This window comes from Trachypithecus francoisi, unplaced genomic scaffold (assembly GCF_009764315.1).
Source record: "Trachypithecus francoisi isolate TF-2019V2 unplaced genomic scaffold, Tfra_2.0 Lachesis_group0, whole genome shotgun sequence".
NCBI classification, from domain to species: Eukaryota; Metazoa; Chordata; class Mammalia; order Primates; family Cercopithecidae; genus Trachypithecus; species Trachypithecus francoisi.
In genome coordinates, this window is record NW_022681453.1 from 655,782 (window position 1) to 668,411 (window position 12,630).

The window sequence follows — 12,630 nt, forward strand, 5'->3', positions numbered from 1 at the left end:
TCCAAGGTTTCTCCCCATGTGATAGTCTGAAATATGGCCTTGTGGGAAGGGAAAGACCTGATCGTCTCCCAGCCTGACACCCTTGAAGGGTCTGTGCTGAGGAGGACTAGTACAAGAGGAAAGAAGGCCTCTTGGCGGTTGTTGGCAGTTGAGATGGAGAAAATCATCTGTCTCATGCCCATCCCTGGGCAATGGAACATCTCAGTGTAAAACCCGATTGTATTCTCTGTTTACTGAGAAAGGAGAAAACCGCCTTATGGCAAAAGGTGGGATTTGTTGGAGCAATGCTGCTAAAAGGTTTATGGAGATGTTTGCATATGCATATCAAGGCACAGCATTTTCCTTTAAACTTATTCATGTCACAGAGATCTTAATTCATATGTCTTACTGCTGATTTTCTCCCTACAATGATCCTATTATCCTGTCACTCCCTTATCTTTAAGATGATAAAGATAATTATCAATAAATACTAGGAAACTCAGAGACCGCTGCCGGCATGGGTCCTCTGTATGCTGAGCACCGGTCCCCAGGACCCATTTTTTCTTTCTCTATACTTTGTCTCTGTGTCTCATTTCTTTTCTCAAGTCTCTCCTTCCACCTAACGAGAAACGCCCACAGGTGTGGAGGGGTAGGCCACCCCTTCAGTAAGTGACAGATTTTTAAAATGAAACTAAATGTTCCTCAATCGCTCTTTTTTTTTTTTTTTTTTTGAGACAGAGTCTCCCTCTGTCACCCAGGCTGGAGTGTGGTGGCTCAATCTCAGCTCACTGAAAGCTCCACCTCCCGGGTTTATGCCATTCTCCTGCCTCAGCCTCCCGAGCAGCTGGGACTACAGGCGCCCGCCACTACGCCTGGTTAATTTTTTGTATTTTTAGTAGAGATGGGTTTCATTATGTTAGCCAGGATGGTCTCGATCTCCTGACCTCGTGATCTGCCCTTCTTCGCCTCCCAAAGTACTGGGATTACAGGCGTGAGCCACCACGCCTGGCCAATAGCTCAGTTTTTTATAGAACACTGGCTACTTTCCAAACATTAACTATTGAGTATGCAAAGCATATTAGAATAAGAATATGTTTACTTAAATAAATATTTGTTATATACAATTAATATTAATAAATAATTGAGTTTCTAATATTGCAAAATATTTTCCTAAGATAAAGAATTTAGCAAATACTAATTGAGCATGAAATCTATGAGGGCACTGTGCGAATAAGTGAACATGAAGGAAGCTTTAATGATAACCTGAGAGATATAGTCTTGGAGAAATGAGCGCTGGATGAGAGAAAGGATGGCTGCCTAGAAAAGAATGCATTCCCTGGGATTGCTATGGCAGACACACCCTTTCTGTTTTCAGCATTTCCAGAATTTAGTCTTACATCTTTAATTTTCCTGTGATGAGAATCTTGGTGGCAAACAAATGGTGAAGGTGCAGGGATACTAAAAACACATGTGTTCTCAACCACATCCATTCTGAGGCAGAACTCTAGAAATGTAAAATGTTCCCATCCTAGGACCAGGTATAGGAGACCAGAGAGACAGGCTGCAGTTATCTTCCCCCCTCCCTCTTTCTTTACAGAAGTCAATAAGGCATTCTTCCTCTTCCAGCTCCTCTTTTTCTTGAGTGTTTATTGTTCAATAAGATTTAGTAACTATTAAATAAGTCATTTTTTTCCTCTTCACTACTTGGAACTTAAAAATCATCTAAAAACGATTTCATATATTTTGATTTTTACTTCTAGTTTTTTTAATAAGGTTCCCACTGCACAATTAGTATAGATTGAGGTAAGCACTCTAACTTGTGATTTTTAATTCTGATTTGTAGTAGGAAAAGAAATATTTCCGGTTTATTTAATTTTAAGCTTTCCTATGATAGGTCTGTAGTATAATCTTTCACTCTGTATACTTTCCTTTTAAAAGGATGACAGTTTCCTTAATATGACAAAAAGCATACCACATCTCTGTTTGGAGACAGCTCAGCTTATTCTCTGTTTCAACGAGTGCTCTCTCTGTATGCCTCTGGCACACTGGGTATTGCAACTGGGTATTCAGTGTCTTATCTTTCTATTTCCATCATCACTAAAGTGATTTTATGCAGGGGGTTTTCCACTGATTATCTGAACTGGCAGATCATCTTGACTTCTTCCTCTTTACTCATAAGGGAGCTTCTGGGACTCCAACTATCAGCTGCCAATTCCTCAAGGAATCTGCATATCCTTTGCCAACTTCCTCTGTTCTCTTGACGTTTCCTTTTTAAAGTCTTTTGTTAAATGAAGTTCTTGCATTTTTAATAATTTTCACTTTGTAAAGTTAGCTGCTGAGCTACCAGGTCTATATACATGTTTACTAGTGTTTTACCTTTATGTAAAGTGTGCCTTTTCTCATGACACAATACTCTTTACTGCTTCATGCCTTTAACCTTAAACTACAGTATATGCCTGTGTAATGCTAACAGAGCCATTATTTTTTAAATTTTATTTTTGAGGTGCTTAACTTTCAAGTTTTTGCTGTTATTATTGGTTTTAATTTTGTTGTGCATGACCTGCACTTAAACAGATGAATTTGAACTCTGTCTTTTGATAGAAGTCATCATTCCATTCTATCCAGATATAGGGTGAGAATCCTATATAGTTGTTGTGCTCCTTATATCTTCACGTTAACTTCTTTTAAAAAAATCCTTTCCTGTATTCCCTTAATATCTTGCATTATTTTAATCAAGTTGCTATTTATTTCATGTTTTTGCTACTTAATTAGATATTCTTATTAAAATTTCATTCTCTTCCCTTATCAGACCATGCATTTGTAACTACATAATGTGCATTTTTTATTATTGCTTGGAAAGAAAATAAGTATTTCTTCAAGAAAATATACTGATTCTTCACTAACATGGTGTGTGTTACCCATTCCATCGTTATCAGACATATAGAAACACATTAATTTATTCTATATCTTCCCTCCTCTGTCCCTACTATGGTCGCTTTAGAATGTTCCTCTTTTCCTGTTTTGCTTAGCTAGTTAAAAATGTTAATTCTTTATTATGATTTAAGTTTTCTTGCAGCTTACCATGTCCTGCTGTTTTCAGTATGCGTAAAGCTTGCATTTTCTCTGTCAGATCATTATTTGGTTTAAATATTTTCTCAGTCATCCTCCTCAGATGGAATTCAGTACATTATTGTACACTAGTAATGATCTTCTCTGTGAGATGATGACTTTGTTAGGAGGTATAGGATTTGGAGAAAACATAGTTTTTTCATTAATAAGTAGATGTTTTATTACCCTTTTCTGGTTTCAAATGTTACAAATAAAAAAATGTGATGCCATTCTTTTTCTTGTGTGGGTAACACTTTAACATTATTTATTATTAATAATGCCATTAACAGTAACATCATATTATGCTATAGGAACTCAAAGATTTAAAATATTGTCACAATATGGCTAGGTCTATTTATTTTATTGATCTACCTTAAGACCTGATAGATGCATTTATTTTCAGACTCAGGTCTTTCTAAAGGTCAGATAGATTTTCTCCCATTATTTACTTAGCATTACCTATACTTCCTCTGTTCTTTATCCCTTCCCCCTTGAAATATTATTTGCATGTTAGGTGTTTTGTATTTTCCTTCTGTGTGTTTTATTTTTCTTCTCATATATTCTAAGTTTTTGTATTTTTCTTCTCTTGGCAATTATTTTTAATATCTCAAGCCACTACTTTGAGTGACAATAATGATCTTTTTTTATTACATGAAGAACATATTTGAAAAATAGTCTGGGTTTCTGTCTACTTAACCTTCAGAATACCCCTTATTACTACTTTTTTGGGGGAGGGGGATGTCGTTTTGGTTTTAATCTTCCTTCCTCACCTGCTTTAATATGTCAAACTTGTGACAGATCTTTGTAACTACTGGGCCTGCTTAAACACATGGTTATTGTTATTTGCTGACAAACTGGGGCGCAGGTTCCTTACCTTTAGTAGATGTAGAGTGAAAGATTGTCTCTTAGCGTGGGCCAACAGTTTGAAGTAAGACTTGCAAGGCTGTGGATATTTTCCCGACTCTGCACCCCCATTAAACTTTTCCATTCCTAGTGGTAGCCTCATATCTTAACCTGCTCTTTCATCTTTCTGTTGGTCACATTGCTGTGGGAACGATTACAGTGAGCTACATCATCTGCTGTCAGAAATGCCAGACAGCTGGTGGCCCACAGTCTTCCTGTGAGCCTTTACTTTGAGGACCTGGTATCTGTGCTTCTTTACTCAAGCATTCCACAATTAACTCAGGCCATGGAGGAGAAAGTTATAGACCAGTTCGCTCTACTTCAGCTATCACAGAGCAAACAGCCTTATTTGTACTTCATGCCTTTAAGCCTCAGTTGGTCTTTTGGCTTAGGAAAAGCAGATAGACGGAAATTATCAACAGTAGAAAGGAAGCTGGATTCTCATAGTCATCTTCCTGGATCTTCTACTCCTCCTGGTGGAATCTTCCAAGGGTTCTAATCCTCCTTGCTTTAAACTCAAGTTTTCTAGAAAGAAAGATTTTTCTCCCATTGCTTTGTATCTAATTCGGTCTCTTTACATAGACCCTTCAGATTGTGTTCAAAAACCTTTTGAATTTCTTTCAGGTTTTCTTGATTTATTCATCCCCATTCCATCCTTTGCTTTTTTCTAGTATATCAGTTTAGGCCCTTTTTGAACTAAGTGGGGAACCTAGTTGTTGATTAACTAGTTCAACTATACAAATTTCCAGGAAAACTTTCACTTGATTCACATGCACATTATTTATTTAATTAGAAAGTAGGATTTTATACACATGTGCTCCATCAAGCTTCCTATATTTTTCGAGAAGTATTTTAAGTGCTTATTATATCTCCCTGAATGACCCTTAATAAGCTTTAAATGTCACTCTGAAAAACACAATGTGACCGTGGAGTCTTCACAAACTTCTTTATAGTCATTGTAACTGAATCGGTAACATCTTTAGTATTATTATGCTGCTGTCATTTGTAATTAATTCTCTATTTGGGTCATTGATGGATGTTCTATGAATGTGCACATCACACATGTTGCAAAAAGTAAAGTGCAAACTTTGGCTTGTAAACTGATACAAATCAATTGTGACCGGTTCAAATTACGTTATTTTACTCACTGAGTATAATATTAAAAGGAATATTCAGCAAACTAGCTTATTAAAAAGTAAAATACTTTGTTGAGTCATGGTGTTTCTTTTCTTTTTTCTTTTCTTTTTTTTTTTTTTTTTTTTTTGAGACAGAGTCTCTCTCTCTCTGTCACCCAGGCTGGAGGGCAGTTAGCAAGATCTCGGCTCACTGCAAGCTCCGCCTCCTGGGTTCACACCTTTCTCCTGCCTCAGCCTCCTGTGTAGCTGGGACTACAGGCACCTGCCACCGCGCCTAGCTAATTTTTTAAATATTTTTAGTAGAGACGGGGTTTGGTGTTTCATTTTTAATATCTCCTTTTATTGTCTAAGGTAAAAATAATGCACAAGATAAATAGCTAACAATGATAAAATAATATGTACAAAACATTTGCTCTGTGCCAGGCAGTACTTTAGATGCATTATATCCTTTAATAATTATAGCTCTAGGGAAGAAAGACAGAGGAGAGTGGCAGAATAGAAGGCTCTGCCAATCGTCCCCCTAGCAAGTATACCAAATTAACAAGTATCTACATGGAATAAACACCTTGATAAGAACCAAAAATCAAGTGAACCCTCATAGTACCTGGTATTAAAAATGTATCACTGAAAGAAACATTAAAGAGGTAGATAAAATAGTTTTGGGTTGCTGATGCCACCTCCTCACCACCCTCTGGCACTGGTGTCATGGTGCAGAGAGTGTCTCTGGGCATCAGGGGAGGTAGAACAAAGCAATTGTGAGGCATTAAACTCAGTGCTGTCTTGTTAGAGCATAAAGGAAAACCGGACCAAACTCAGCTGATGCCCACCTATAAAGGAAGCATTTAAGCTAGCCCTAGCCAGAGGCAAATTGCTGATCCCTGCAGTATGAACTTAAGCTCCTTCAGACCTCATTACTAAGGGTCAAAATGTTGTGGGACTATAAGCAAACTTGAAAAGCAGTCTAGGATTATATAGACGGCATCTCTTAGGTGAGTACTGGGGCTGAACTAGGCCCAGAGACAGTGGACTTGGGGAGTACACAGCATATTGAGACACCAGCTGGGGCAACTAAGGGAGTGCTGGCATCACCTCTTTTCTAATCCCAGGCTGCACAAATTGTGGCTCAAAGAGAGACCCCTTCCTTCTGCCTGAGTAGAGGAGAGGAAAGAGTGAGTAGGACTTTGTCTTCCATCTTGGACACCAGCTCAGTCTCAACAGGATAGGGCACTGGTCAGAGTTATGAGGTCCTTGTTCCAGGCAATAAATCCCAGATGACACTTCTACATGCCTTGGGCTATAAGGGAATCTACTCACTTGAAGTGAAGGACGCAATCCTGGCAACATTTATTACCTGCTAACTAAAAAGTGCTTGATAGCTGAAAGATCAGCAGTGATACCTAGGTACTATGTTGAAGGCCTTGGGAAAGCCTCTGAAACTTTCTGGCTTCAGGTGAGACTCAGCACATTATCAGCAGTGGTGTCTACAGGGAAAATCTCTTTCTGCTTCAGAAAAGTGGAGGGAAACGTAAAGGGGATTTTGTCTTGCACCTTAGGTGCCAGCATGGCCACAGAGGTTTACAACACCACATGGGATCTTTGGGTCACTGATTTCAGGACTTCAATCTTGGATGTCATCTTTGACCTTCCCTGGGTCAGAGGTGTGCCAATGGCCCAAATGGGTGTGTCCCAAGTCAGGACTCTTTCACCAAAAGGTGATGTAAGAGCCTTTTGGCTTTAGGAAACATCAGCAATAGTCTGGCAGAATTATTCATGGCCTGTGTTAGTGGTTACTATGTGGCGAGGCTCTTCTGCTTTTTGGAAAAGGGAGGAAAGGGTGGGAAGGACTGCATCTTGTGGAATGATTGCCAGCTCAGCTGCAGTATAATAGAACACCAGGTAGACTTGTAAGGTATTTGATACTAGTCCCTAACTCTTGGACTGCTTCTCTGGACCCAGCTGGGACCTGGGAGAATTCACCACCCTGAAGGGAAGGACACAAGCCTGATTGGCTTTACTTGATGTCTGTAGAGCCCAAGGGCTTTGAGGAAATACAGGTAGTAGCCAAGGAATGATTACTGCAGGCCTTGGGCAAGGCCCAGTGCTGCACTCTCTTCAGGTCTAACCCAGCACAGTCATAGTGGTGGTAGTCACAGAAATGCCTCTATCACTCCATCCCCAGCTTTAGGTGTCTCAGAATGAAGAAATAACTCTGTTTGAAAGAAAGAAAGTAAGAGGAGAGAACCTGTATCCAACTGATAATCCAGATAATTCTTTTGAATCTTGTCTAAGACAATCAAGGTGGTACCCCTACAAGTCTGTAAGAACCACAGAATTATTAAGATTGGGGTACCCCCTAAAGAAGATATAGCTTAGTTGACAACACACAAGTCTTTCAGATACCTGGAAAGCCTTCCCAAGAAGGATGTGTACAAACAAGCCCAGATAGTGAAGATTATAATAAATGCCAAACTCTTTGATGCACAGACACTGAAGAATATCTACTAGCATCAATACCATCCAGGAAAATATGACCTCACCAAATGAACTAAATAAGGCATCAGGGACAAATCCAGGCTAACCAGAGATATGTGAACTTTCAGACAAAGAATTTGAAATAGTTGCATTGGGGAAATTCAAAGAAATTCAAGAGAACACAGAGTAGGAATTAAGATTTTTGTCAGATAAATTTAATGAAGAAATTAAAATAATTTAAAAGAATCAAGCAGAAATTTTAGAGCTGAAAAAATGCAATTCACATCTTGAAGAATAAATGATTCTTTAAATAGCAGAGTTGATTAAGCAGAAGAAATAAGTAGTGAGCTTGAAGACAGGCTATTTGACAATATCCAGTCAAAGGAGGTCAAAGAAAATAGAATTAAGAAAAAAATATGCCTACAGGATATAGAAAATAACTTCAAAAAGGTAAGTCTAAGAGTTATTGACCTTAAAGAGGAGGTACAGAAAGCGATGTAGAAAGGTTATTCAAAGAGATAAAAATGGAGAACATCTCAAATCTAGAGAAATACAGCAAAATTCAAATACAGGTAGGTTATAGAGCACCAAGCAGATTTAACCCAAATAATACTACATGGTGATATTTAATAAGCAAACCCCCTAAGATCAAGGATAAAGAAAGAATTCTGAAAGTAAAGAGAAAAGGTACAAAATAACCCACAATAGAGCTCTAATATGTCTGGCAGCAGACTTTTCAGTAGAAACCATACAGACCAGAAGAGAGTGGCATGACATATTTAAAGAAGTGCTGAAGGAAAACAAACCATAAACTTTTATCCTAGAATGATATATCTAATGAAAATATTCTCCAAACAAGAAGGAGAAATAAAGACATTCCCAGACAAATAAAAGCTGAGAGTTTTCAGCAACACTATACCTGTCCTACAAGCAATGCTAAAGGGAATACTTTGATTAGAAATTAAAGGACATTAATGAGCAATAAGCAATCACCTGAAAGTACAACACTCACAAGTAATAAAAGTACACAGAAGACCACAGAGTATTATAACATTGTAGCTGTGGTGTGTAAACTACTCTTATCCTAACTAGAAAGGCTAAATGATGAAACAATTAAAAATAATAAGTATGACAACTTTTCAAAACATAGAAAGTACAACAAGATATAAATAGAAACAACGAAAAGTTAAAAAGCAAGGGGATGAAGTTAAGTCATAGAATTTTTATTAGTTTTCTTATTTCTTATTTGTTTATGCAGATAGTGTTAAGTTCTTACCAGGATAAAATGAAGGCTTATAAAATATTATTTGCAAGCCTCATGGTACCCTCAAACCAAAAAAACTACAGTGGATACACAAAAAATAATTAAAAAAAAATTAAGCAAAATTATATCACCAGAGAAAATCACCTTAATTAAAGGAAGAAAGGAAGGAAATATAAAATGAAGACAACACTACAAATGACCAGAAAACAGTAACAAAATGGCAGAAGTAAATTCTTACTTATCAATAATAACATTGAATGTAAATGGACTGAACTCTCCCATCAAAAGATACAGAGTGGCTGAATGGAAGAAAAAAAAATAAAACCCATTGAACTTTTGTCTACAAGAAACACACCTCCCCTATAAAAACACATATTGACTGACAATAATGGTGTGGAAAAAGATAGTCTATGACAATGGAAACCAAAAAAGTGCAGAAGTATCTAAACTTAAATAAAATAGATTTCAGGAAAAAAAAAAAGCTGTAAGAAGAGACAAAGAGGGTCACTATATAATATTAAAATTGTCAACTTAGCAAGATAATATAGCAATTTTAAATAATATCCACGCAACACTGGAACACATAGATATATAAAGCAAATATTATTAGAGCAAAAGAGAAGATAAGTCCAAACACAATAATAGTGTGACACTTCAACACCCCACTTTCAGCAGTGGACAGATCTTCCAGACAGAAAATCAACAAAGAAACATTGGACTTAATCTGTACTATTAATTAAATTGATCTAGTGGATATTTACAGAACATTTCATCCAACTATATGCAGAATACACATACTTTTCCTCAGTACATGAATCATTCTCAAGGATAGACCATAAGTTAGGTCACAAAACAAGTCTAAAAATATTCAAATACAATAATATCAAGTCTATTATCTGACCAGAATGGAATAAAACTAGAAGTTAATAGCAATAGAAATTTTGGAAACTATACAAATATATAAAAATTAAACAATATGTTCATTAATGACCAGTGGGTGAATGAAGAATTTCAGAAAGAAAGTAAAAAATATTTTGAAACTAATGAAAATGAAAACACAAAATACCAAAACCTGTAGGATGCAGCAAAAGCAGTACTAATAGGAAACTTTAGAGCTACAAGTGCCTACGTCAAAAAAGAGCAAAAATTTCAAATAAACAATCTAACAATGCCTCTTAAAGAACCAGAAAAGCAAGGGCAAACCAAATACAAAATTTGTAGAATTAAAGAAATAATAAAGAGCAGAGCAGAAATAAATGAATTTGAAGAAATTTGAATAAATGAAGAAAATTATATTTAAAAAATCATTAAAAATAAAACATTGCTTTCTTGAAAAATTAAACAAAATTGACAGACTATTAGCCAGACTAAGAAAAAAAGGAGAAGACAGAAATTGACAAAATCAGAAATGAAAAAGGAAAGGTTTCAGCTGATACTGCAGAAATTTAAAGGATCATTAATGGCTACTGTGAGCCAGTAAACTGAAAAACCTAGAAGTAATGGACACACTTCTAGACACATACAACCTACCAAGATTGAACCAGGAAGAAATCCAAATGCTGAACAGATCAATGACAAATAACCAGATTGAAGACAAAATAAAAAGTCTACCACTAAAGAAAAGCCTGGGACCCAATGGTTTCACTGCTGAATTCTACCAAACATTTATATAAACACTATCAATCCTACTCAAATTGTTTTGAAACATAGAAGAGGAAGAAATACTTCTAAACTCATTCTATGAGGCCAGTATTATCTTGAAAACAAAAATAGACAAAGTCACATCAATGAAAGAAAACTATAGGCCAATATCTTTGATGAATAATCAAAAATCCTAAACAGAATTCCAGCAAATAGAATTTAACAATACATTAGAAACATCATTTATCATGACCAAGTCGGATTTATCTATCAGATGCAAGGATGGTTCCACATACACAAATCGATCAATGTGATATATTGTATCAACAGAAGGATGGATTAAAAACATATGATTACTTCAATTGATGCTGAAAAAGCATTTGATAAAATTCAACTTCCCTTCGTGATAAACCCCCCCCCAAAAAACTGGGGACAGAAGAAACATAGCTCAACATAGTAAAGGCCATATATCACAGACCTCCAGCTAATATCATACTGAATGGGAAAGTCTGAAAGCCCTTCCTCTAACATCTGAAACACAACAAGGATGCCCACTGTCACCACTGCTATTCAACATAGTACTAGAAGTCTTGGCTAGCTCATTTAAACAAGAGAAAGAAATAAAGAGCATCCAAATTGGAAAGAAAGAAGTCAATTTTTCTTTTTTTTGCAGTTGATATGATAGTATATTTTGAAAAACCTAAAGATGCAACTAAAACACTATTAGAATTGAATAAACAAATTCAGTAAAGTTGTAGCATATGAAATCAATACACAAAAATCAGTAGCATTTTTGTATGTCAACAGTGAGAAATCTGAAAAAGAAATAAATGTATGATTCCATTTATAATAGCCAGACATAACATTAAATACCTAAGAATTAACCAAAGAAGTGAAAGATCTCTATAATGAAAACTCTAAAACACTGACAAAAGTAATTAAAGAGGACACCAAAAATAGAAACAAAATTCATATTTCTGGATTAATTGAATAAATATTGTTAAAATGTCCATGCTACCAGAAGCACTCTACAGATTTAATGTAATATCTATCAAAATACCAATGACATTCTTCATAAAAATCTAAAATTTATATGGAACAATAAATCACTCAGGAAAGCCAACTGTATCCTAAGGAGAAAGAAAAAACTGGGGGACTCACATAATCTGACTTTATGCCACAGAGCTATAGTAACCAAAACAGCATGGTGGTGGCATAAAAATAGACACATAGATCAAGGAACAAAATAGAGAACACAGAAACAAACCTACACATTTACAGTGAAGCCGTTTCTTACAAAGGTGTCAAAAACATACACTGGGGAAAGACTCTCTTTTTGTAAATGGTGCTGGGAAAACTGGATATCCATTTGAAGAAGAATGAAACTAGATCCCTATCTCTCACTATACACAAACATCAATTCAAAATGGATTAAACACCTAAATGTATGACCTAAAGTCACGAAATTATTACAAGAAAACATTGACAAAACTCTCTAGGATATTGGTCTGGGCAAAAATTTTCTTTAGTAATATCCCACACGCACAGGCAACCAAAGCAAAAATGGACAAATGGAATCACTTCGAATTAAAAAGCTTATGCACAGCAAAGGATACAATCAATAAAGTCAAGAGATAACCCACAGAATGGGAGAAAATATGCTCAAACTCCACATCTGACAAGAGATTAATAACCAGAATACCATAAGGAGCTCAAACAACTCTACAAACAATAATAATCCAATCAAAAAGCAAAATTTTCTATAGACATTTCTCTCAAAAGAACACATACAAATGGCAAACAGGAATATGAAAAAGTGTTCAACGTCACTCATCATCAGAGAAATGCAAATCAAAACTACAATGAGATATCATCTCACCCTAGATTAAATGGCTTATATCCAAAAGACAGGCAATAACAAAAGCTGTTGAGAATGTAGAGAAAAGGATATCCTAGTATACTCATGTTAGGAATGTAAATTAGTACAACCACTATGGAGAACAGTTTGGATATTCCTCAAAAAACCAAAAATGGAGCTACCATACGATCTAGCAATCCCACTGCTAGGTATATACCCAAAAGAAAGGAAATCAGTTTACTGAAGAGATAATTGAACTCCCATGTTTG